Source organism: Rhagoletis zephyria, unplaced genomic scaffold (assembly GCF_001687245.7).
Source record: "Rhagoletis zephyria isolate East Lansing unplaced genomic scaffold, Rhagoletis_zephyria_1.1 Rzeph_scaffold_02213, whole genome shotgun sequence".
In the NCBI taxonomy this organism is placed as follows: domain Eukaryota; kingdom Metazoa; phylum Arthropoda; class Insecta; order Diptera; family Tephritidae; genus Rhagoletis; species Rhagoletis zephyria.
The window spans coordinates 60516-86242 of NW_016159297.1; the positions used below are offsets into that span (position 1 = coordinate 60516).

The following is a 25727-nucleotide window of genomic DNA, read 5'->3' on the forward strand; positions in this document are numbered from 1 at the left end:
TATGGGCGAGTTCACGCAGATGATCTGATAAGGTACCAATGATGGTATCGAGGTGGTCCCGTTCATCCAGACCACTGGAATTACCCTGCAATTGGAATGTCAAGTCATCGATATGTTTCAGCAGTGTTTGCGAACGTGGATCGAATTTAATCTGTGCATATTACATTATTACTTGGGCCCGAGTATGTTTGTTGAGGAAACGAGCACGAAGTTTCGTGCAAAACTCTTGATAATCTCCGAAGTTTCTCAGTTCGGTGAAGTACCATTGTCGAGCGGCCCCCGTAAGTTTGGGTACCAAACGCGTTACCAATTCATGGTCGGGTACTCCAATCTTATATCGAAATGAGCCAATAATAGCCAAATAATCTTCAACCGATAGAAATTTTTCGTTCACATGAACGCCATCGAATTGAGCACGTCCCATCCATGATGGTAAGCCTCTGAATTTCCTATCCATTGCATCCGCTTGCGCAGTTTCGTCGAATATAGTGGCTTGATTTGGTCGTGATTGTGGTGGACCGGATAGCGAATAATTCGGATATAAATGAGATGGTTGATTAATTGGTTCTTGGATATGTGACGTTCTAAGACCACGGCAGGTATTGATCGTTTGAGTTTGTAAGGTTGAAGGACCACCAAAGAACCATGCGGAGGATCCACCGAGGGAGGTATCCAGGTATACTTCCAGGTCGTTGGCATGGTTTGGTTCATATCACGAACGTCAGGAATTTGTGTCTGCAACTGAATCCGATCACGGATCATTTGCTGTCGCATCTGTGTTTGGGCTCTCAGCAACTCAGACACCATTACAGACAGTTGGTGTAATGAGAGTGTTTTTTCCGTTCCGCCTGACACTGAATTGAGAACGGCTGGTTGAGCATTTGAATTACCCGTACTGGTGGTCAGGGTATACCGTGGTTCAGTTGCCTGAACCGAAGTCGGTATATTCTGGTTTGGAATCGAATCTGGTATGGTTAAGGGTAAATATTGTGATGGAACAGTATTTTGAGTTGAACTCATCGTTCCCCGTTCGTTCTCAAAACCATGGAAGGTCGAGTTCAAACTTAATTGGGGATCGCACGTCGGGATTCCCGTATTCGGTGAAGACATCCGAAGCTCACGAATCTTCTACTGAAATTTTCCGATCAGATCTGCCTGGCGTGACGCCGACTGGGGGTTTTAACTTCAACCGAGCGGTTCGATAACAATAATGTATCATTTGATGAAGACGACCCTGAGGTGTTAACACCTCATTCGCCTTCAGTTCGTGATATGCTCTCTCACATATTTCCAACTCATTCATTTGGTGTATGGCATGGGATTTTATCAACCATGGTTGGCCAACGTAAGCAGATATTTTACCATTTAAGGCGGCTATTTCGGTGTTGGTCCATTTAACCGGCGCTGGATATATGTTATATATCTCCCTTTCGATCTGTCGCTGTTCGTCTGTCAAATAAGTTGCATCGAGAATGGGAAACAATTCCATGTTCAAAGACTCAAATACCAAGTTGTAAATTCCGATTATTAAAAAAATTCTGCCAACGGTAGACGCAAAGTCCGTAGTATTAAAGTCTATGTTATAAGATGATGGTACTCGATTTAAAATCAGTACAGTATTTACTTCAGTTTATTATTTATTATTATTATTATTTTGTTCTATGAGTATGTCGTTTTGAATATCCACTTTCAAAAATAATGCCGCACAAATCGATCACTATTTGAATATTGCTTTAAATCTAATTAGTTTAACAAAAAAGTCACGCTCAATTGGTTGTATATCTCATGTGATTTTCGGTCCAAAATTTTGTTTAATATTATACCGAACGTGGGCTGAGAATGGCGTTTAACGCACTAGCTCGAATCTTTTTATGGACCAAGTTGTTTGCTCCCGGGATGCAGCGAAGGCCTTGAATACTTGGGAGTATTACCTGTATCTCCTTCGGTCCCTTCTGTCGCCAACAAGGTACGCAACAAAGATCAAGACTATCCACCCCCGAATTTACCGGAAGACCAAATCAGACTGAGAATATTCAACCAGTTTGAGAATGTTAAACGAGATTACTTTGATACGAGTTTCAAATTTTATTGGGAATGAATACCCAAAGAAATTACAAAAAAAAATTAAGAAAAATTAATAGTTTGGTTCCATTAATATTGACCGTGTTATCGGTTACGTTGCTTAAACTTATACCGAAAGACGAAATAAAAAATTATCGGTTCAAAAATCTTGACCGTCGATGTGTGGTGTTACTTGATTAAAAAAATTCAATTAACTTGCTTTTCAGAATTGGCGAACTGAACTGAACGAGAATGGTTATGACTGCTGATCAATGGTGTTCGCATCGCAGATCGATCACCATTCACCCCCGCGGAATTAAATAATCAAAATATCCACAAAAATTTTGATTGAAAACGAGCTCCAATAAAAATCAATTAAATCATGCCGTGTGAAGACTGAGGACGATATTGATTTACAGTGATTATGAATTCAAAAGATAATTATTTGATTCAATCTCAATGATGATTTATAATAGCGGAATTTCTAAAATAAAGATTTATCAAAAATCTATTAAACTCGACTATGTATGGTTCACCGACGTACAATTTTGTGACCAACAAATTGAGAAAAACGACTAAAAGATTTTAATTTTTCCTTAAATCTAATTTTATGATGTATTAAATTGATTCGATGATGAAATTGCTATTTTCCCTCAGCTGAGCACGCGGTTATTTTATGCCGGGCTTAAGTGTGGTTATGTTCAACGAAAACTTATTCTTTTTCACCCGTTTAGTTGGGCGCCAATGATTTGCTTGACCTTGGTTTGTCGGTCCAAACAGGAATCTTTATTTACGGTTGATGGATAGCTCGTTTCCAATGGATGGTGGCAAGAAAGTGGCTGACTTACGTNTGTTATCGGTTACGTTGCTTGAACTTATACCGAAAGTCGAAATGAAAATTGACCGTCGATGTGTGGTGTTACTTGATTAAAAAATTCAATTAACTTGCTTTTCAGAATTGAACGAGAATGGTTATGACTGCTGATCAATGGTGTTCGCATCGCAGATCGATCACCATTCACCCCCGCGGAATTAAATAATCAAAATATCCACAAAAATTTTGATTGAAAACGAGCTCCAATAAAAATCAATTAAATCATGCCGTGTGAAGACTGAGGACGATATTGATTTACAGTGATTATGAATTCAAAAGATAATCATTTGATTCAATCTCAATGATGATTTATAATAGCGGAATTTCTAAAATAAAGATTTATCAAAAATCTATTAAACTCGACTATGTATGGTTCACCGACGTACAATTTTGTGACCAACAAATTGAGAAAAACGACTAAAAGATTTTAATTTTTCCTTAAATCTAATTTTATGATGTATTAAATTGATTCGATGATGAAGTTGCTACTTTCCCTCAGCTGAGCACGCGGTTATTTTATGCCGGGCTTAAGTGTGGTTATGTTCAACGAAAACTTATTCTTTTTCACCCGTTTAGTTATGCGCCAATGATTTGCTTGACCTTGGTTTGTCGGTCCAAACAGGAATCTTTATTTACGGTTCGTTTCCAATGGATGGTGGCAAGAAAGTGGCTTACTTACGTGTAATGATTTTGTATTATCGGCTTATGGTCACTCAATTGCTGTTAAATGAATAGTCCAGATTCGATGCTCACAACTTCTTTATTCTATGCAACAACATGGCTGGGGATTTGCCGGAAGGAATGTGACGGCACCTTTTGCCTCTATTAATTTCCACTGAGGGGTGAGTATCGACTCCCCGCATGTCGCCAGCTTTTAATACAAGCTTTTAATCCACTTTAATTACTTGGTTGTTCTTTCGAGGGCTGATGAGTGTGGTTCGCTCCGTGTCCAATTCCAAAAAGAAAAGATATTTTTCTAACCTCGTGGTATGTGACCACCGATTCCTTTATCGTATGTCAGTGTGGGCGTTTTCATAGTGGCCATGTCAATTCGTGTCTATACCGATATGATGGTTCGTGTCTTGAATAACTATTGGTTACGTACTTTCATCTGGCAATCAGTGTTGCCAGAACTTTTTGGCCCGACCGGCTAGATTGGCAAAAAAAGCGGCTAAAAACGGCTAAAATGTTTTAGTGAAAATCCATATGCTTTATTTAAATAAATCGCAAGAAACGAAAGACTAATTAACACCATTAATTTATATCGAGTGTATATTCCTCATCATCAAATGAATCACTATTGTATATATCACCTGAATTCATTAATTTTAAGAGATCGTCATCTACAGTAAAATTATGGCAGCATTTTTCTTCACGTTTTAAACCGTATCTTATATATAAAATAGCGTTTAACGTTTTAGCACACATTGGATTTCTTTGCTTAGTTTTTATTATATTCATTGAACTAAATATTCGCTCTACTTCTGCATTACTTATAGGCAAAACAAGAAAACTAAAAACTAGGTTGCAAAGGTCAGCAAAGGGGTTTTCTCCTAGGGCATTTCGAAATTGATAAACTTCGGCCCAAAAATTTACAGTTGAGTCTAAATTACTCCAGGTATGTAACGTTAACCGTTGCTATTGCATCTCTATGGATGTTATTTCGTCGGCGTTATATTTGTGTTTTTGTTGCTGTAGTTGAACTAATACTTTTGGTTTAATTACTCTTAATGCATTTCCAACCGAAAAAAGTCAATTTTTTTTAGTTTGGCAATATTTGAAGGGAGGCGTTGGCGTAATTCCTTTATTAAAGTGATAATAAAATAGCGACCATTTTCTCGAATTATTTTCTCGGCTTCGTGGTCAAAAGCGTTTGTGCTTACTTTTGTTTTTAAATATTCTTCAAAACTGTGATAAAACTGAGGAAATGGAGCAAGGTATGGTTCCAACGGGGAGCATATAGGATCAAATGTGTCCGCGCTAATAACCACTAGGGAGCATAGATGCGAAAGTAAAACATTGAGTTCATTAAAAATCTTCATTGGGTCTGCATTATTGCTTTCGAACAACTTGTTTACTTTTTGCACCTGAAAATTAGGCAAATAGTAAAATCGGCTAAAAACGGCTAACTTTTTTTTACAAACCGGCTAACAAATCGGCTGCCGGCTAGATCGAATTTTCTCCGGCTGGTTGCTGTCAAAACCGGCTAAATCTAGCCGGAAAACGGCTAAAATGGCAACGCTGCTGGCAATCCCCTCCATTTGAAGTTTAGCTTTGACAGTTTTGTTATGTTTACATTTCTTATAATAGTTCTTATGTCTATTATTTGGGCAATAAAAAATAATGGATCAACTTTTCAGATTTTAGTCCAAAAAGATAAGGAATGAACCTAATAAGAAAAGGTTTGCTCAGAAAACATTGATTCCATAGTAAAAGTTTTACTCAGAAAACAGTTTTCTTGCTTCCTCTTGGCAAAATTGCTCCCTTAGCAAGGCACTAGTTGCGTTTGTTTACTTATTTCCAGTAAAATCCAGTAAAAGTTTTAACGAATTTTCATGTTTTGGCGTTTTCGTACGCAAAAACTTGCAAAGTAGGGGAAATTGAGAGATCAGAAAATGACAGTTGAAGTTGCAAGTTTTTATTGGATTTTACTTGATAAATTTTTACTTGTAAGAATTTGGCAGTACGAAAAACAGATGATGGCATGTTGCTGGATGAAATTTAAACTAATAAGGAAACGGTTTGTGGGTTTTTATTGTGGAAATTCATAAAATAAACATATTTAAATATAAAGTATGTTGTTTTATTAGGAATATGCTGCGAATAAACAACCAATTTATCAGCTGTTCATGAAACTTGCATATTATTGTTGCGTTCGCGTAGCTGTTAATTGTTCATGTTTTGACTAAAACTTTCAGGTTTTTGCGTTCGCGTACGCAAGAAACTTGCAAAGTAGGGGAAATTGAGAGAGCAAAGTGACATTTCATTTTGAGGGGAAGCTGCTGGTTTCTGCTGGAAAAATTTTTGCCAACAGGAAAACAGCTGCTCAAAAACAGATGGTTTGACTTAACGCAAATCACAAAATTGAATTTGATGGTTTGGAAGTTAAAAATGACAAAATGCGACTAAATAAACTTGTAAGAAGTAAGAAGTTATTTGTTTAACCAATAAACTGTGTCAGGATACCACTTTGTAATGAGTTTTCGTACGTTTTAAATTTTACACTTTAGAATGTAAACAAAAATTATATTAGCTGCTCGTCTAACTTGCAAGTTTCTGCAAATTTTCTGTTCGCGTACTGTTTTGGATATTTTTCTCTTATGAGAGAACTGGTGACATTCCGCCGGAACTTTGCTGTTGGTTGGTTTTTACTGGAGATTTTAAACGAACGCACCTTATTATGGAATAGCGTTCGCGTACTTTTTTGTAAATTTTTTCTATGAGAGCGAATTCTTAGAAATAAACTTACTAGAGAGTTGCTGGCAAGTTACTGTGTGTGGGCTCGTGTGTGTGTGCAAAGCTTTTGTAAGGAAGTTATATAGGCCCGTCAGAATAGGCACTTGTACGTCCATAACAGAAAAGTATGCGAAGAAAGTAGCCGCGTACTTGGGGTTTACACGAGTCAATTGGTTGGAATTTAGTGTGGCATGCCCGGGGTTCCGCATAAAGGTAGCTATGGAACGGTAGCGGGAGTTCTCTTGATTGCAAATATATAGTTTTTATCTGCGGGAGCCTTATGGTGCATTTACATGGTATGAATCTGTTCATAAGCCGTATGAATTTTCCTATAAAAGAAGCACCAACTCTATGAAGTAATGAATGAAAGCGATATATATTTAACAATTTTGACTTATATACTTGGCAAATATTTTTTTGTAAACAACAAACAAAAGAAGTTCAAAAAAATTTAATTTTGTGCTAACTTCGAAACTAGAAGCTAACTTTTTGTTAATGTGCTTTAAAAAGGCCCTACTGCCAAATAAAGCCTTGCGGTTTGTTATTTTTTCAAATGTGTAATGCTTCCATTCAAACATCTTTGTGGATAAACAGTTTTTTGTTCAGAAATAGCTTGTTTACGTTTTTTGTCTTTCATATTAAAAACGTTTAGCATAAGTTGAAATCATAGGGATGCCGTTTTCTTTCGTTTCTTAATGGAGTTTATACTTGAAAAGGCACCCAAATATGTATGCAATTCTTTTACAGATCGTCATTTACATTTAATTTAATTTAATTTATTTCATATGGTGATCCTAATACAAAAGTTATAAAACTTATGAGTAGCATTAGGTTTACAGTTACATATTTTGAATCATACGTTTAAATAATGAGTAGAAAAGAAAAATAAAAATAGAAAAACAAAAGAAATACAAGTAATTATAATTACGACAATAAACAGAAATTAATTACCTTAATTAATGCAACATTACGCATAATATTTGTGTAGAGATCGTAAGGTGAAATATGTACGACTGAAACTACGGTTTAGTTTAGGCACTTATTGCCGTAATGTAACATTAATGCCTGGTTGAATGCCGCCGCACTACTTATGTGTTTAAAGTACAAAACCGCGCATCAAGAAAATGCAAAACCTTGAATGTGAGGTTGCCTAAATTTTATAGGAGAGAGTACAACTTGTCATAATTCTAAACGGTTCTCTCTTTTAAACTTAATTATCTCTTCTTATGTCTAAGTATCGAAATTTTAGTATAAATGATTAAGGGCTTGATGTTAGGAGCTTCCAGAGAGCAAATATCTTTTTTGGCACAAATGTCAGTTACGAGGTTTTGCAGAACCACGATACGCGCTTTTGTACTTTAAACGACGATATACCGATTGGCGCTTACGCAATATGTTAGTGTTTGACCTAGCTTCTCCTCTCATATGGGGCGTGCGCCTTGATTTTGTCACACAAAGGGGAAAGGCAGTTTTACGCCGACTCCGAACGGCAATTGTATTTTTATGAGAAGCTGNTTAGGAGCTTCCAGAGAGCAAATATCTTTTTTGGCACAAATGTCAGTTACGAGGTTTTGCAGAACCACGATACGCGCTTTTGTACTTTAAACGACGATATACCGATTGGCGCTTACGCAATATGTTAGTGTTTGACCTAGCTTCTCCTCTCATATGGGGCGTGCGCCTTGATTTTGTCACACAAAGGGGAAAGGCAGTTTTACGCCGACTCCGAACGGCAATTGTATTTTTATGAGAAGCTGTTTTCATGACAGAATACGCTCGGAGGTTTACTATTACCAACAGAGGGGCGACCGCGAACATCGGAGTGTATATGTGTAATATAAAAAAGAAAGGGAGGTACTATAAGAAAATGTACCCAAAATTCAGGAGCAAACGGAAAAATGCTCATTGAAAATAACTCACATGTACAAATTAATAAATATAACTTAAGCGGTTACAGCGCTAAACAAAAGGAAGAGTTAGAAAAAATAGCAATGCGGTTTGAAGGAAACATAAGACAATAAAATGTTTGTTTGTTGCGTTAATTCTCCTAACCTTTTAGGATATGACATTCCATTCTTTGCATCAGTTTGCAAATATAAACTTATTGTTCTACAATGGCAACCATTTTCGTGGGGAGTTTTTTCTTTAATTTCGAATTGAAAATACATTACGATCATATTGTACTGAAATAAGTGTGGTATCCCTGCATTTTGTAAAGGCCAGAAAGAAGCATCAACTGTATGAAAAAAATGAAAGGGAGAAGTGTACATGCCTTCTATAATTTTGTCTTATATGTACATATATTTGGCAAGTCTTTTTGTAAACAACAAAAAATACACATTTTCATTTCTTTGCCAGCTTGCCAAATATAGGCTTATTTTTACTTAAATGTGATATAAAGCTCATTAAAATGTTGTGTAATGTCTTGTTGTCATAGTGCTTTGTATTTTTATTGTCCACCATACGTGACTTCTATTGAAAAATATCTAGTACAAAGAATTTTTTTTTGTTTTGAAATTGTTTCTTTATTGTTTTTAATTTTTAAAATTCCTACTTTTGACATGTATGTGACTGGCGGAGTTGCCGCTTTCCTCCTATTCGGTGGGTTTCATATTAAAAAAGGCATCAAAATGAGAAAAAAACCTCCTTGGTATCTCTGCATCTGTTAAACTTTTTATGGGAAGATGTATGAAAATCCTTGCTATAATTCCATGTGCTTAGCAGTATCACAACAGTATGTTTACAGTATCTCCCCACAATTTTTCATATGAAAAAATGTATTATATGCATCCCACTCGATATCATATTTACAATTTATATTTTTATAAATATATTTGTCAAAAATATTAGATGAAAAGATACAGATCACCACTGTGCTCTGAAACTGCTGATATTAGCAGCACAGTCGACCTGATAGTTGCTGCAGCTGCTGTGCCGGTGTCGTTGTAGCTGCTGCTTATCGCCGGTGTTGATTGCTGCTACTTTTTGCCGTTGTTGTTGCTGCAGCTTGTTTCCGTTGTTATTGTTGCCAGTAATGAACAGACACAAAGTAGACAAGAGATTTTCTCTTGTCAACTCCACACGTTATGAAGCTGCTCTTATTTAAATGTATGCTGACAACAATGAGATGTCTACGTACCCAGTTGTATGAAGGATGCAGGTAACCACGACCAATCGCTGGGGAGCGATTTTCGCTATGTGCACGCTTGACGTTAACGCTGATGTGTGAACTGATTTCTGTTGATGTAGCTGATGAGGTTTATTAAGCAGGGATCACACGATTTGTACATTTGTACACAAAATGCCAAATTTAGATTTGTCCACATTTGCGCATTTGGATAGCAATGTACAAATGATTTGTTTTGCGATCAGACGATTTGGCTGCCAAAGATCCAAATGATTTGGCACACATTTACGCACAGCAGTAAATTGACAAATATTGTCCAAATTCATTCACACGATTTAACCATTTGGTCATAAATACTTAAACAGTTGATCCGGTGTCAACCATACTTTTGCATTTATGATTTCGTGAGATTTGAAGTGAAATAAACAAAAATAATATATACGCACAGGTACTCAGAATTTTGAATACACCCTCAAAATATGGGCTGAAGGTAAAAAACGCGTTTTCATAGGTTGAAGCATATACTTGCTCGTAACTTTATTTCTGTTTGCCCGATGAAAAATACTTACATCTGCCATTTAAGAGAAAACATTTCGTTGTTTACAACCATTTATAAATGGTTAATTTATCTTGAGAATGGGCACCCTATGTATGTATACTAGTTAACAAAATGAAAAAATGTTAAAAATTTAAATTTTGCATATCGATGGCTGAGTGGAAGATCGACCTATCTCGAAGCCAGTTCAAAAACGCCCTGTCTCTGAAAATTTTTCAAGAACGCCCTACTTCAAAGTTTGATTGAAAAACGCCCTATTTCAGAATTTGGTTGAATAACGCCCTATCTCAGAATTCATTTCAAAAACGCCCTATCTCAAACGAAAATACATTCAAAATAAGCTGATATAGGGCGTTTTTGAATCGGCAGCTGAGATAGGCCGTTTTTCAATGAAATTCTGAAGTAGGGCGTTCTTGAAAAGTTTTCTGAGATAGCGCGTTGTTAAAAAATTTTCTGAGATAGGGCGTTTTCGAACTGGTTGCCGAGATGGATCGATCTTCCACTCAGCCATCGATATACTCTGTAAGATTCCTTTCAGTGATCGGACTTCTACCACATTGTTGTAGATCTGCCACCTACCACACAAGGTCTGAAATCTACCACATATTCGCGTTTTTGAGTAGTTTTATTTTTGCTCAACATAATTTTCTTAATTTTAAGAGCAAAAATTGTCCAACACTAAACACTAACAACAGGCAGAATGGGAAGATAAAATGAACTGTAAAATAGTAAATTTTCTCAATATTCAATTTTTCGACATCAAACATGGTTTTATTGTGTTAAATTGCAAAACATATGATTTATAAAAAGAATTAATAGCGAAAATGATAAAAACCGGCTATTTTGTGAAAGCATTAGCAAATTTCAGTGCATCTGAAATTTCTAAAGCGTTGTTTACTTTTACTTTAGAATTGTCAAAATCGGCAAATCCCAAGCAGCATTTTTGGAACGAGCCACATTTGTTCGCTACATCGTGATGTGATAAAAAGAAAAGCTGGCAGCGCTCTGCAAGGTTGCAGAAATCTTTCAAAATATGTTCGAAACTGTAAAGGAAAAAAATTGCCAAAACCTACGCAATTTTTATCAACTTCAATCTTGCACTTTATTATACTAAAATTAATTTTGATTTAGATTCTAATTAAAATGTTTGCAATTTAGGAGAAACCTTGCAGATTTTTTTTTATTTTCGGAAAAATTTTGATCCAAAACCTGAGATCTACCAGATTTTTTGAAATCTACCACATTTTTTTGAAATCTACCACATTTTTTTTAGATTCTACCACACAAATTTTTTTTAAGTCCGATCACTGATTCCTTTGCCATTTCTTAAGATAAATTATCAATTTAAACATTGTTGTAAGCAGCGAAATGTCTTATCTTGAATCACATACATAAATACGTATTTTTCACCGGGTAAACAGAAAAAAAGTTACGAGCAAGTATACCTGTGCGTCACCCTTTGAAAAACGCGGTTTTTGACCTTAAGCCCAGATTTTGAGGGTGTATTTAAAATTCTGAGTATGCAGATTTTACTGCTTGAATAGACCTACAACAAGTGTGAGCCTCGAAAAAACTATATACATTTTTTTTTGTCACACAGTGTAAATTAGATCGTCTTTAATAATCTGTATATCGCCGTTTAAAGTACAAAACCGCGTATCAACAAAATGCAAAGCTGCCTATGTGAGGTTGCATAAATTATTGTCTAGATAGTAAAAACACTCATATTTCAAAATGGTTCTCTTTTTTATAAAGCAATCGCATTTCTGGATAGTATATTTCAGGACGAATGGATAAGGATTAAGCCAAGAGTTTGTGTGAGCAAATTCAATTTTTGACAGCCAATGTCAGTTACGCGATTTTGCACAATGACGATACGCGGTTTTGTACTTTATACGACGATATGCATGTATGTATATATGTATAGCCAGCAAAAACTGCGGAAAGAGATCCGAAAACTGAAAGAAAGGTGAATAGTAAAGTGCCACGAAGGGTTGTGAAGCGAATACTTTTCCGGTTGGTTTTCTGAATTTTTTCATTCTGAACTTCAAATATGCTTTTTCATAGTTAATTATACTCAGAAATTAATTATACTTTTAATATGTTCGTCTGTCGGCATAAGAACCTGGGACCTCATGAAGGTTACAAATAGTCGCACGCTTCTCTGCAAAATAACGTGATATTTTTCGGTAGTTTTCGGATACGAATATCATATTAAATAATAAAATTTTACCAAAATTGGAAAATACAAAGGTTCACAAGCACGAAATGGCAATACCGCTCAACAATATTTGTATATTTGTCACTGGCATTTGTCATCAAGTGGCAAATCAGATATTTGGTCATTTGCGTAATTTTTATTTGGCTTATGTAGCAGCATTGCGTTCACACGATTTGGCCACCAGGGTTGTTTTTCATTTGCCACAAGAAGGCAAATATTTGGCTTTTCTGATAAATGACAAATGTAATTTAGCGTTCATATGATTTGTCTATGAATTTGACAAATTTTTAGCCAAATGTACAAATCGTGTGATCCCAGCTTTAGAGCTGCCTTTGCTACCACTGACGAAACTGCTGCGACGCGTTTTAGTTGAAACCGCTGCTGCGGCTGTTGCTGCTATTGTGATTGTTGTTATAGTTGGCGCCGTACTCGCAATTGTAGTGCTGTCGTCTTGCCTCTCCGTCAATGCAGAGAGCGATTAACNCTGCCTTTGCTACCACTGACGAAACTGCTGCGACGCGTTTTAGTTGAAACCGCTGCTGCGGCTGTTGCTGCTATTGTGATTGTTGTTATAGTTGGCGCCGTACTCGCAATTGTAGTGCTGTCGTCTTGCCTCTCCGTCAATGCAGAGAGCGATTAACTATTAACGGATTCGGCTATAGACTACGCTTAACCGTTCTTCCGATCACACTAAACATGTCCTCGCAACTCTTGTGTTCTTTCGTGTTATAGCCAATTTAATTCTGTTACAAGCACTCTTAAAACTTTTTTATTTTGCTCCCAACTACAGCTATTGCCTCTCCTGGCAGGATCGCCAAATGTAGTAGATGCTCAATATTAAAATTAATATAGTAAAATTTAAGTTTTCTATTTTTTAAGTTTAAAGATTGAAAGTTTGAACAACAATGAAAATTTTCTGCTTGATTGACGAACCACATTTTTTTTTAAGTTTTTAAGTTATTTGTTGTTAAAGTTTGTAAATCAAACAAACCTCTCGGCGCTATTTCACACAATAAACACGATATTTACCTAACACTTTGGCAAAATAGTTGCAACAAAACGCCGCATATTAAAATATATATATATATATTTTACATTTATTATCTTTTTTTAGTAAAATAAGTATGTTTTTCAAATTATCACGCACTTATATATGTACGCACATTGTGAATAAAGATATGTTGTTTCAACCATAAGAGTGTACTCGTGCGCCCAACTATCTAAAGTTTTAGAAAACTTTTACTACAAATACTTAGCTACAAATTTCTGCTGGAAAAAATTTTGCCTGCTAAAACTTGCAAGTAAGAAAATCAGCTGATAAAATAAACATGTTTGTAAATAAACCAAAGAAAATATAGCCTTTTTGAATTATTTATTGCAAATTTTATTATTAGTGCTAGTATACAACGAAAAAGTGAGTAAATTTAATAGGTACAACATTCCCAATAAACGCCAAAAAAATATTTCTCCAACCTTGGAGAAATTCATAGTTCTCAAGTTGATATCCAAGATCATTCTCTAACTGCAAAAAGTGATAGAGAAACAAATTTTTAATTACTGCGCTGTATGCTGTGAAGTGAATTATTGCAATACGATATTATTTAACTACATAATACAAAAGGAGTAATAAAATGAAAAATTAATATTTAAATTCATCTATGTATGTCGTTTTAATCAAAAATGTATAAGGCATTTTACTTTTTCAATTCCAGTACTTCAATGATATGTTTGAGACCAATAGGAGAACATTGGAGTTAAAGTTGAGAACCAGCATTTTCTCAACTTGAGAAACAGTCCTTTTTTCATACAAAGAAAAATGCCCTTTTTGTTAAGAACGCTGTGATCCTCCACTTGAGGTACTGTTGAGAAACAACGTTGGAGATTTGAGAAACACCTTAGTTCTCAAGTTGAGCTCAAACCTAAATGTTTGTTCGGGTTTGTTGAGTTTATTTTTCGTTAATTTGCTAATAATCTCCAGTTTGTTTACTTTAGTGTGTGCTGACTATGGTTGCCGTATGACATTTTTCGTTTGTACCATAATTTTCGTTTAAATATACCAAACTAGACTTAAATGCAGCATGCTGATATGTTTTTTTGCTGAAGTTTTCGATTTTGGTAGGTTGATTGTTGATACTCTTGTTTTTGAATGCGTCACCATGTGATATCACAAATAATTATGAGAAAAATAACTTATTCATTCCGATATAATTAATTTGTATTTCACAAAGGTTTTTCTTATCCAAAACTATTGAATTGTTTAAAATGCTAAATCTGGGAAAAATGTACCGGGCAGAAAACAAATTGCCAAATGAATCACCAGTGGCAACTGTGCATTAATCAGCTGTTTCGAAGGTTGCAAGTTTTTGCAAGTTTTGCGTTCTCGTACTTCTGTTTATATTTCGTCTCTTTGAGAGCGAATGCTGCTAATTCTCAGAACTTTTGCTGCTGGAGAATTTTGTCCTCTCAATACGAGTACACACCTCATGATACAAACATAACAAGGTAAAACCATTGAGAGGCAGTCTGACGTTTGCCAGCAATATAATTTAAAAATTCAAAACTCAAACTCACACACACATTCCCATTTTCAATCTCAAACAAAAACAATTGTGAACAATTTCATTTTTTTATTATCAATTTTATATGATTTTAAAATGCTGGAAAACGTCAGAAAAAAAATCATGGCCAACGAATTGAGAGCTTGTAATATTTTTACGATGGTTTCAACCATGATACAAATATTTAAAAATAGTTTCACTTCTTCTTCTTATCCGCCATTGCTCCCATTTGATGTAAACTGTGATTTTGACGCTTTCTTTTAAATTGAGGCTACCATATTCATTGAAGAAACTAAAAAGTGTTTTTTTTTTACTTCAGAAAGAATTATTTCATGGAATATATTTTGGGCATCATTTTATAGCGACCTTTTAGTGGTTTATTTCTAAAATTAATTATAAAACGGATGGCAAGTGAAATACTCCTATTACATTTCTTATTGCACATAGATAATCTGTTTGTTTATGCAATCATTTTCATCATTATTTAGTACGATTAGCTGCATATTTCGGTATGGCCACGTGCATGGTAATTTCACCAAGGTGTTGTGTGATTGTTCCAACCACTTTTCGGCGGAAAATTTTCAGCCTCGGGCCGGATGTGCCCAATCTAAGCGAAACGCTGCACCAGCAGCAGTAGAGCGAGTAGTTTATCTGTCTATAAACTATAACAACGCAAATTTTTTTGCGGTAAGGTATTTTAAATTAATACACACTTATTAACAGCTATGCTAATACGATGAATTAAGTAAATTTACCTTGCGTGTTGTTATTTTTAAATGCATAAAAAATTCCTTTAAAAATAATAAAATTTCCAAAACAATAATTTGTTGAGGTGGCAGTGATACTCTAGCAATTTACGAAAAGTATAAACGTCATAAGCACAGTTTATGTCAAAAAATTTCCAAGTGAAACTACCTTTTTTTTGTATCATGGTTTCAACCACGGCGGAATTATACCAGGTGAAGTAATTAGAGCGGGAAGAAAGATTTTGACACTGCCTTTTATGAAAATTTGCCTTTAAAATTTGACTATAAGGCAGCCGAATGTCACACAATAAAGCGAGAAAGCTGTTTTATTACTTCACCTGTTTATTGCGCCATGGTTTCACACTGACATTAGAAGAGTGCAGCCACATCTAAGAAAATAACAATAAAAGAGAAAAGTTTTTATCTTACTCGTATTTGTGTTCAGCGTTAAATTAGTAGTAAAGGACATAGTAACCAGCAATAATAATAGACATAACTGGTTTACCACACAGAAAGGGAATTCTAGTTACCTCATCCTTTCCCAAGGCTTCATCACTGGGGCGGTAGCCCCAGTTGGTGCACACCAAAAGGAGAACTCTATTTGGTAAGGGTTATAGTCGTAAAGCGCGGCCGAAAGCCGCCTACGCTGAAAGGAACTCTACGCAAAAATACTGTGGACGCAAGTAAAAATTGTGATTTTTGGCCATTTTTCTAAGGGGTCCCTAGGGACCCATAGGGGGCCTAGGTCGTCGGGGGTTGCATTATTGTCAATGGCTGTTCATGCCCTCTCCAAAAAGGTGGGTTGGAGGTGCCACGCCCACGGCGAAGGGGGACCCACCGCCCCTTTAATGAATGCCCGTATTGGAAATTTTCCCCTTTTTTTATAGTAAGATAAAACCTGTTCTCTTTTATTGTTATTTTCTTAGATGTGGCAGCACTCTTCTAATGTCAGTGTGAAACCATGGTTGAAACCACATTTCTCTTTTCACAATGTGCGTGTGCAGTATTTGACTCCATTGAAGAGGAGAACGAATCGTGGTCCAAGTACACCCCTTCTGACTTAAAAAAACCGAAAAACCAAAAATTAAAGATAACAAAAAAAAATCATCGCAGTCTAGTTGGGCGAAGCTAGCGCAAATTAAAGCAAAATGGGCTGAGGATAAAAATTAAGAACGGAGACCGAATGTTTGAAAGCAGAGCACGAACTGCGTATGGCTCATATGAAGGAGATGCACGACCTTAAAAAAAAATCTTGCAGAGAAACATAACTTGGAAATGAGCATCATTACACAAACTATAATGTAAGGGTGCTCATTTCTTACTCATTGTTTTCATAGGTACACTTGTGGTTAGCTGATTAAGTCAAGTAACATTTTCACTAGTTTTGGCTATTTTTCTTTTGTTTGTTTAATGCAAATATTTTTTTTTTTTTAAGTTTAGCACTTCACCTAACCAGCGGGGGTCGAGCCAAAAATGCAGGGTGTGGATGAAGCGTAACACAGCACGTGGGCGATCCCGTGCGCCTAGCCACTCCCACATCAAGACCGTAGTGCGCGATATCGCATCCTTCAAGAGATGACCCTGTTTCCACAGAACACTACGGATCTAGACCCGGAGGGAGTCAGGTCTTCCCCCTCCCCCTAATCCAGGGTGTCATGCGTCACCGTGCCCATTGGATGGTTTGCAGTCAGGGGGCTTTCCGACTGTCTAACGGCGCCTCCCGGAGACCTGTCCGCCTCCGGGAGCAACGGTGGGCTTGCTGCGGCAAGGGCCTCTGCCGTAGTCGACCGTTCTTTTCCCCTTCAACTTTTTACGGTCACCGAAAGGTCTCATCTTAGTAGGTGACCAAAGACACAGATGATGAATAATTTTAAAACAGCCTGCACCTTGCGCAATTTCCGCTTCAGCACAGTCGGGGGCAAATGACTCGCATCAGCGCCCCTGCTGCTCCAAAGCCTTAAAGAAGGTTGCTCCATCCATCAGGGCTCAACGGGACCGTAGAGCTGCGCCGAAAATCATCGACAAGCTCGGAACCATCCCCGAAAATGAGCTGACGGTGGAGCAAAAAACCAAATTAGAATGGGCAAAGGGATTCTCGCCGCTAGAAGCAAGCGCAAAACAGGAAATAGCTGCGGGACTCACACCACCAAAACCTCGAAAAGACACCGATCTTTGGATAACACCTCGAGTGAATCCAAGAGGCACAAAACCTCGAACCCACCTCCCCTCAGCCTGCATCCCAGCCTTCTCAGACCTACAGCGAACCATCCGAGCCTAATGAGATTCTGGAACTCATTCAGCTGGGCAACGAGGGGTTACCCACCAATGATTGGAGGATAACTCGAGTTGGCGAGGTCAAGGAGAAGCAGCGTTACGTCGCACTCGTGATTAACGATGCTTCCATCCCAGTCCTCGAAAGCTGTGGTGGTGTAATAAGCTACGGCTTTTACTCCATCACACTGAAGCTCCACCAGCAGAAGGAGCAGAAGGAGTCTCAAAAGACTGAGGATTGTGGCGCCTCGAGCTGCCACAAAGCGTCGCACAACGCCACGAGCGAACCGACGCGAGAAATTTCTAATCCAGGCAACGCACCGAGCGGACCAGTTGATATGGAGGAAGTGTGCCCTGCGGATGTATCCGACACCGCGACGGAGTCTGAGAGCGATACGTCCTCAGTCTCCGCTGCCTGAAGCGATGGACGAGGACCCCGGACTCCGATAATGGTGCAAGGGCTACAGATTAACTTGCATCACTCTAAGGCGGCTTCGCCTGCCCTACTTCTACACCTCGGCAACAAAGCAGAGGATTTCGTTCTTATCCAAGAACTTTGGATCGTCAAGAACAAGGTTAGCGGTTTAAACTCTGGCACCTAACAGGTGGTATCAGCACCAGTCACAGGTAGGATTCGAGCTTGTATTCTAATTAAAAAGAATCTTTCTTATTTTCTACTCTCTCAGTACATTGACGAGGACACCGTTTGTGTCAGCGTGCTGCTGGGGACGAAATCCATCTGGATAGTGTCCTCATATATGGCGCACGACTGTCAAGACTTTCCGCCAAATCGACTACAGGGCGTAGTGAAGGAGGCCAGCTACAGGAAGCTTCCCATGGTCATCGGGTCTGACGCAAACTCTCACCATGTTTTATGGGGCTCCAGCGACATCAAATCACGAGGTGAGTCACTACTCGACTTTGTTCTCAGTTCTGATCTATGTATAAGCAATTCTTCAAATAAACCCACGTTTATAACTTCCAACAAAAAGGAAGTTCTGGACATTACGCTAGTCTCAAACTACTTATCTGAGTACGTCAGGGACTGGCATGTCTTAAGTGAACATTCATTCTCCGATCATCAATATATTTCCTTTAGGCTCTCCCGAAGAGCCCCACCTCTTTCGTGTTTCAGGAATATGAGGCGGACCGATTGGACCAAATATAAAATGGAGCTCTCGGTAGCCCTAGACGCTGCATACCGTTAATAACTGAGGAAGCGCATCCTCCAGCGGCAAAGTCTGTTTCTCTCGGTGAGCTGGACTCATCGTCAAAGATTTATGAAGCCGTAGACCTTGTCACCAAAGCCTGCAACATAGCACTTAAAGCTTCCTGCACAGCAACACGTCCAAGGGGCAAAAGGAGACCCCAATGGTGGAATCTGGAGATCTCCTCCCTGAGGCGAACCAGCAGGAAGCTTTTTAATCTAGCGAAACAAACCGGATCTCGGCAATCCTACAAGGATGCCCTGATAGCCTTTAAGAGTTCAGTACGAACAGCTCAAAGGGAATCTTGGAAAACTTTCTGCGGCAACATTGAGGCAACCGACTACAGAAGGTCCTATCAAAAACTCCAGTTTCCCCAAACTATATCCAAAAACCAGATGGTGAATGGACCCCCTCTTGCAGCGAAATGCTAGATGTTCTCATGGACACCCACTTCCCGGAGTGTACAACAGAACCAAAGGCAGACGCGACAAATCAGATGACTTATCTTCCACATCACTCAGTAGAGAGCATAGTGCAACAAGAAAAGGTTAAATGGGCGATCAAGACCTTCAAACCCTATAAATCTCCCGGGCCGGACGGCATATTCGGCAGGCAGTCGACCTTTTATGCCCACTGCTTTCTGTGATCTTTAAGGCCTGCCTTCGCCTTTGCCACATTCCTAGAGGATGGACAAAGGCTAGGGTAATCTTCATACCGAAAGGTGGAAGGGTTTCTCAGTGAAACCCGATGACTTCAGGCCAATAAGCCTAACGTCCTTTCTTCATAAAACTCTAGAAAGACTTCTTGACGCCCGCATCAGACAGCGCCTTACTTCTGAGGACGTGTCGGAGTGTCAACATGCTTATTCTAAGGGCAAATCCGTGGACACTGCGCTCCACGAAATTGTGTCCAAAATTGAAAAAGGACTCGTCTTTAAGGAATTTACCTTAGGCATCTTTCTTGACATAGAAGGCGCCTTTAACTATATTCTTCCAGAGGCCCTGGTGGGCTCACTTTCCCAAGTTGGGCTGGAGCGGCCTCTGGTGGAGCTTATAAGACTTCTTCTTGAAAGAAGAATTATCTCGTCAGAGTTGGGGGGCGCGTCAATAACCAGGCATGCAACGAGAGGTACTCCTCAAGGAGGAGTTCTCTCCCCCTACTCTGGAACCTTACAGTAAACTCAAATCTGATGAGACTGCAGAGTACCGGATGTCACGTCGTAGCGTATGCCGACGACATTGCACTCACAGTCACGGGAAAGCATCTCTAAACGCTAAGCGAACTTTTGCAAAGCGCTCTCTGTCTGGTGAACAGCTGGTCGAGGGAGTGTGGACTTAAAGTTAATCCCACCAAGACCGAAATGATACTTTTCACGAGGAAATATAAGATACCGTCTTTTCAGCCCCCCCTCCCTAAACGGGGTGGGACTTAGACTCTCCAACGAGGTTAAATACCTCGGCTTAATTCTCGACAGGAAGTTGGACTGGAGGCGGAACCTTTCGGAACGATCCAGGAAAGCCATTACCGCCCTTTACGCCTGTAAGGCAGCGGTAGGGAAACGATGGGGTCTGAAACCACACATAATACACTGGATGTATACGGCGGTTGTCCGACCCATCCTTTTCTATGGGATTACCGTATGGTGGCCGGCTCTAGAAAAATCTACTTACAGAGGCATATTGGACCGACTACAAAGGGCGGCAACCATGTTAATCACGGGTGCCCTGCCCTCTACTCCCAGTAGGGCTCTGCATACTGTTTTGAATCTTCTCCCCACCGATCTCTACGGTAGATATCAGGCCAGATGCAATACAACTGAACTGAATGCAGCTCATACATGGAGAGACCATAGATTCGGTCACTCAAAAATTCTGCAGCAACCTTACGTAAGCTGGATTACATTAGTCCACATCTCTGCTTCGAAAATAGGTTTTCTACCAGAATTCCAGACAGAAGAAACTGGGTAAATTGCTCGGACTTCGATCCAGGATCTACCGCTAAATTTACGGACGGGTAAAAGCTCGACAATAAAGTTGGAAGCGGAATCTACTCCAAAGAACTCTCGCTAAACTTAAGCAGGCGGCTCCCTGACCACTGGAGCGTTTTTCAGGCGGAATTAACAGCCATAAGGAAGGCCGCCCTTTGGCTTAAAAGTGGCACAAATTGTCCACAATCCGTCACTATCTACTCTGACAGCCAAGCAGCGATTAAATATTTGCAGTGCAGTAACACTTCCTCAAAGGTGGCTGCCAAATGCAGAAGTACCCTAAACGCGAAAGTCACCATTAACGTGGTATGGGTACCCGGGCATAGTGGAATACCGGGAAACTGCGCGGCAGATGAGCTGGCGAGGGGGGGAACTGAACTACGCTCAACAAACTCTGCGCTCGATGCAGGCGTTCCCCTGCCCTCGAGTAAGCACCAACTGAAATCTATTTTTATTAAATTGGCCAACGAACGTTGGGCGAAAGAGCCAACATGTTCTGTTAAAAAACAGATCTGGCCAATTATAAACGAAACACGATCTAAAACTCTCATACAAATCGACCGCCCCATTATTAGCACAGTTGTAGGTATAATTACAGGACACTGCTTAATGGGAGCGCATGCTAGCCGAATTGGTTATCCCGCAAACGATTTCTGTCGTGCCTGCAGGGACTGCCCCGCCCTGACAAGGTCAAGACGTGCTATTCTTAGTCAACATACTTTTCGGTGTTTATCCGATCTCGACTCTGTGGACGTCCGCGACCTTCAACGATACATTAAGGTCACACGATGGTTCTATCATTTGGGAAACTAGGGGAAAGGAACAAGAGCTCGTTCATAGTGGCATCACAATGGGTCAAAATGGCCTAAGTGTGTCTCTCTGCCGTTCCGTGCGGAGTGACAACCACCGTAACCTAACCTAACCTACCTAACCAGTGCCACATAAATCCACATTTCAAACTTCGTACAAAAATTATGAAAATTCAACAAAATTTAGCATTTTATACTTTTTATTTAGAGTTTTTAGAAAAATTTTGGGTATGCAGTTTTCTATCCCATTACATTTTAGTAGGTTAAAGTGCAAGTTTTAAGACGCTAGAAAATCGCGTTGATTTTTAAAAATTTTTTTGGCTGACGGTGTTGTGCATTTTCTTCTATATAAAATATGCTCGCCAATTTCGTTTGTATGGGAGAAAATGCACACCACTGTCAGCCAAAAAAAAATTTTTAATTCAACGCGATTTTCTAGCGTCTTAAAATTTTCACTTTAACCTACTACAATGTGATGGGATACAAAACTGGATACCCAAAATTTTTCTAGAAATTCTAAATAAGAAGTTTAAAATGCTAAATATTGTTGAGTTTTCATAATTTGTGTACGAAGTTTGAAATGTGGATTTACGTGGCGCTGGTTAGATAAAGTGCTATATTTTTATAAAAAAAAAAAATATTTACATTAAACAAACAAAAGAAAAATAGCCAAAACTAGTCAATATGTTACTTGACTTAATCAGCTGACCACAAGAGTACATATACATAGGGTTTTGGACACAAGTATTTGTACAGAGAATTTTTCGCAATGTATGCAAAGGCTTTTATTCTAATTTATTTCCGCATATTTTTTATAAAAATATAATTATACAACAAAAAACATAAAAATAAAATATCTAAACTTTCTGTAAAACCCAGGAAAAGTCAATAAATTTGCATAATAATTTGCAACTTTCTAATCAGATTTTTTGAAAAATTCATAGTTTTATAGCCCAATAAATTTAAAGATATAAAATTAAAGGTTGAAGTCGCTCAAAAACGACGAGATCAGTAATTTTTTTCCATACGAAGTATCTTCGACGATTTTTATTATGGAGAAAATATGCAACACCTTCAACAAACAAATTGCCAAAAATCAACGCGATTTTTTAGCTACTTCAAACTTCCATTTTATTTCTTTAAATTTGTTGGGCTATACAACTGCATACTCAGAATTTTTCTAAAAAATATGATTAGAAAGTTAGAGAAAGTTTAGAGATTTCATTTTTATGTTCTTTATAATAGTATGAACTATATTATTATAAATAATTAGCGGAAAGAAATTGGAATAAAAACCTTTGTATACATTGCGAAAAATTCTCTGCACAATTCTTTGCCCAGGGCTGATGTATTAATGTTTAAATATAATAGAACGGGACACGGGGTATATTTTCTTAATTTTTCCTAAGTTCCAAATATATCTGTGGCATTTTATTAAAACAAGTCATTTCGATATAGGCTCTTCTTCATTTTAATCAATATTTCATTGGCTTACCAATATTTCATTGTGGATTCAAAGTCAAGCCTTCTAAAGCAAGTTATGTATGTAAGTTGTTTTAAGAATAAAATACCATAGATTTGTGAACTGAATTGACTGGATTTCTTTGAGCAAATTTGTTCCATGTAAAAATGCATGTTTACTTAGGGCCGGTTGCTCAAAGCCTGGTTGACACTAATCCCCGGTTAAACATCGTTATCGACGTTACCGACACCATGTTATTTGCATGGAGCCGAAAACGTCGATAACGATGTTAATCGGTGTTTAGTGTCAATCAGGCTTTGAGCAACCGGCCCTTAATGCACTTACGTGTACATAAGTTCCTATATATTAATTAAAAGTACACAAATTTGTTATAAACATTACTTGGATTTGCTTTTATTAATAGTAGGTTCATTTAATATTTTATATCTTAACGATTTTAAGAAAATGTTATACATATTTGTTTTTTAGTCTTAGGAACTAACTGCTTAAAATGGAGGTTCTATGTGCGACCTTACAATATTTGTAAATTTGCAATACAATATTTGCCCTACAAATGTTCAAAGTGATTACTAATTAATTGTCTTCTAATATTGCTCGTACTATTTTGGTTAATTGAAATGGATGGCATATTTAAAACTTCATTTATGTGAGCGCGAACTTCTTCTGAAATAGCTGGCACATCAATTTCGTTATGTAGATTACAAATATTGTGGAGAACCGCTGTTATCACAATAATGCTTTCTACACGCTGGGTATTCAGTCTTACACCCACCGAAAGAACCGGAAATCTTCGTTTCCACACGCCGTAGGATCGTTCGACGCAGTTCCTCGTTCGAATCTGAGATTCGTTATAAAGCGCTTCTGCCGGACTACGAACATTGGATATCTGTGTCATTATCCACTGATTACAGGGATAACCGCTGTCTGCAACAACCAATGAATATCCGAATTCGGCCCCTTCGAAGCGACTATAAACGCGCGAGTTTCGAAGTATTGTGGCATCATGTCAGGATCCAGGCCATCTAGCTACTATATCCAATATATTTAAGTCGCTGTCGCATAAAGTCTGTACGTTGTACGAAAAGAACCCTTTTCTGTTTCGGTATAACTCCGCATCATGACCTCCTATAAAAAGTACATGTATACATAAGCATAAGTACAGGGTACAGTTTAGTTATGTGTACAACGATTTCGGGTTTCTGTACCCAAACTCGTGACCCAAATCAAGAAACTTTTACTCACGCTTCTAGACAAGAGTCTACAGTTTATTAAAAAAANTTCGGCCCCTTCGAAGCGACTATAAACGCGCGAGTTTCGAAGTATTGTGGCATCATGTCAGGATCCAGGCCATCTAGCTACTATATCCAATATATTTAAGTCGCTGTCGCATAAAGTCTGTACGTTGTACGAAAAGAACCCTTTTCTGTTTCGGTATAACTCCGCATCATGACCTCCTATAAAAAGTACATGTATACATAAGCATAAGTACAGGGTACAGTTTAGTTATGTGTACAACGATTTCGGGTTTCTGTACACAAACTCGTGACCCAAATCCAAAAACTTTTACACACGCTTCTAGACAAGAGTCTACAGTTTATTTAAAAAAAAAATCACTATATCTGTGCACAAATTTATCAATAATTTCGGTTTGAAATATGGTATTTTTTGCAAATTTCCGAGCTGAGCTGTTAAACAGAATACGCGAAATACGTCTGCAAAAGGTGGTCAACCCCTATTCTTTGGCAACACAGAAAGAAGAATTCTACTTTGTTAGGGTTATAATTCCTTAGCGCGCCCGAAGGTTTTCCTTTGCAAAAAATTCAAATTTCACCTATCTACAAACAGCTCCCAAGGGCCCACATACCCCTGTGAGGGGGAGAGGGTTACTTTTCATAAAGTGCGGTCATCCTCTTTCTCTTATGGGAGGTTTGGGGGGGTGGGGCACGCTCCACCCCCTCCGCCTTCACCCCACAATCGTTGTACAAATAGCTAAACATTTCCCTAAGTACAGAACTTTGCTATTTACAAAGCAATTCAAAACTATTTAATTTTTGTTGAATAATTTTTGTTGAATTAGTTTTCAATTTCTGACACTGACCTGGTGATATTATTTTTACTAGTGTTCGCCCAGCGGTTGAAATTCAACCGCTAAAATTAAGGATAGTTTATGTGAGTTGAGTTGAGCTGAAATAAAATTTGTTGGAATGGGTTAAGTGGAGGGGAGTTTAGCTTAGTACTTAGCATAACATAACATAGAATAGCATTAGATTCAATAACATAACATATGTAGCATAACACATCACAATATAACATCGCACATTCTTCAGTTGTATTTCCTTTTTATCCCTATCACTTTCTTCCTCTCTATCT

At 38.1% G+C, this 25727-nt stretch overlaps 1 long non-coding RNA gene across 1 annotated transcript in view; it reads right to left on the minus strand.

The window, feature by feature from the left end:
* Window positions 1-14285: 14285 nt before the first annotated feature.
* The window catches only part of LOC108366288 (uncharacterized), a 14024-nt gene continuing 2582 nt past the window's right edge, over window positions 14286-25727 (minus strand). The window contains exons 2-3 of the long non-coding RNA XR_001848066.1: window positions 21440-21443; window positions 14286-14428 (exon numbers count right to left, since the gene is read on the minus strand). This is a non-coding gene — a long non-coding RNA (uncharacterized LOC108366288). The remainder of the gene's footprint in view (window positions 14429-21439; window positions 21444-25727) is intronic.